This window comes from Notothenia rossii (genome assembly GCF_949606895.1).
Source record: "Notothenia rossii genome assembly, contig: scaffold_387, whole genome shotgun sequence".
NCBI classification, from domain to species: domain Eukaryota; kingdom Metazoa; phylum Chordata; class Actinopteri; order Perciformes; family Nototheniidae; genus Notothenia; species Notothenia rossii.
The window spans coordinates 10,551-12,500 of NW_027639546.1; the positions used below are offsets into that span (position 1 = coordinate 10,551).

A 1,950-nucleotide genomic window follows, 5' to 3' on the forward strand; every position below is an offset into this window, starting at 1 on the left:
CAGATCTTGTACTTGAGTCAAAGTAGAAGTTCTCAGATCTTGTAGTAAAAGTAGAAGTACTCAGATCTTGTACTTGAGTAAAAATAGAAGTACTCAGATCTTGTAATTGCGTAAAAGTAGAAGTACTCAGATCTTGTAGTAAAAGTAGAAGTACTCAGATCTTGTACTTGAGTCAAAGTAGAAGTACTCAGATCTTGTAGTAAAAGTAGAAGTACTCAGATCTTGTACTTGAGTAAAAATAGAAGTACTCAGATCTTGTAATTGCGTAAAAGTAGAAGTACTCAGATCTTGTAGTAAAAGTAGAAGTACTCAGATCTTGTACTTGAGTCAAAGTAGAAGTACTCAGATCTTGTAGTAAAAGTAGAAGTACTCAGATCTTGTACTTGAGTAAAAATAGAAGTACTCAGATCTTGTAATTGCGTAAAAGTAGAAGTACTCAGATCTTGTAGTAAAAGTAGAAGTACTCAGATCTTGTAGTAAAAGTAGAAGTACTCAGATCTTGTAGTAAAACTAGAAGTACTCAGATCTTGTATTTGAGTAAAAGTAGAAGTACTCAGATCTTGGACTTGAGTAAAAGTAGAAGTACTCAGGTCTTGTTCTTGAGTAAAAGTAGAAGTACTCAGATCGTGTACTTGAGTAAAAGTAGAAGTACTCAGATCTTGTTCTTGAGTAAAAGTAGAAGTACTCAGATCTTGTTCTTGAGTAAAAGTAGAAGTACCAGAGTGTAGGAATACTCTGTTACAGTAAAAGTCCTGCATTCAAAATGTTACTCAAGTAAAAGAAGAAAAGTTAAGATATTAAATATGAAATAAAGTATATTTTGACCCTGAAAAAGAAACACATCGACACCAAAGAATGGAACCGAACGCCTCGATGTTTAAAAAGTATTTTGTAGATTTTTTTATTCAAAGTCTTACCATTTATTTAGGGAAACTTTTAACATTTGTTCTTCTCATAATGAAAATGTACATTTATCAATTTGCATAAAACATCACATGTACAGTACATCAAAATAAATTACATCATCTGGTGGGTTTTGATTGAGCTCGTCAGTTTCTACGCTTTATTTACATCGCAAACCTTTTCACGTCTGCAGCTATTTTACAATTGTATTTTTTAGAAACCAGCGGGTCCAGAGCTGGAGACTGAGAGGCCGGGTTATAACATTGAAATACATGTGAGAAAAGGCCTTAAAGTCACAGATTTAACTAGAAGTAAAGCCAGAGCTGGACCTGCTGGTACAAACCTCCTTTCCACAGGCAGGGGGCAGGACACAGTTACAAAATAATGAGGAAAGGAATACAAAAAATAAAAGCTTTTCATTATTTCCTTCCTGGTATTAACAGTTTGTGGCTCGACATGAGAGTGCATGTAAACAAAAAAACCAAAGATCTACCCTTTCACCTGCAAATGTGTCCCCTTTAAGACTCGTGAAGTTGTAATCCTTAAGATTTCAGGCGAGGTTGTTCGTGCATGTTGTTTTGCACAGTGTTCAGACCATGGATGTATTAATGGATCCACTCAGCGCTGCCACTTAACGTGTACATTTGGCCAGTTATGATCCAATAATAGGGTTTTTTCCCCCATTGACCTCCATTTTAAAGACAAATTTGACAAACATTTAATACCTTTTGCACACACTAATAACATGTGCAGCACAGAAGCCGAACCTAGTGTTATTCGGGTGTGTTTGTACATTTGTTATCCAGTTGGTATTGGTTCGGATAGAAGGCTAGCTGAATTTTGAGGCAAGTAGACGCAAATCCACAGCGTCAAGCGTTATTTGACCGTTTTGTTTGAGCTGAAAATGCAAGAAAATGACCTGTTACCGGGGTCCGAATGAATCTGATTGGTGAAGGTGCAGGAATGAGAGGAAATATGAGATAAATGAAAGAAGGAACCAGAGTTTCTGTTGAAGTCAAAGAACACAAATGCTGTTAGCGGCTAACT

At 36.1% G+C, this 1,950-nt stretch overlaps 1 protein-coding gene across 1 annotated transcript in view; it reads right to left on the reverse strand.

Moving 5' to 3' along the window:
• Positions 1-873: 873 nt before the first annotated feature.
• Positions 874-1,950, reverse strand: part of LOC307027683 (seizure 6-like protein) — a gene marked incomplete at its 5' end in the record, with an annotated part of 15,722 nt that continues 14,645 nt past the window's right edge. The window contains one exon of the mRNA XM_079695965.1: positions 874-1,950. This exon is cut by the window's right edge and continues 853 nt beyond it.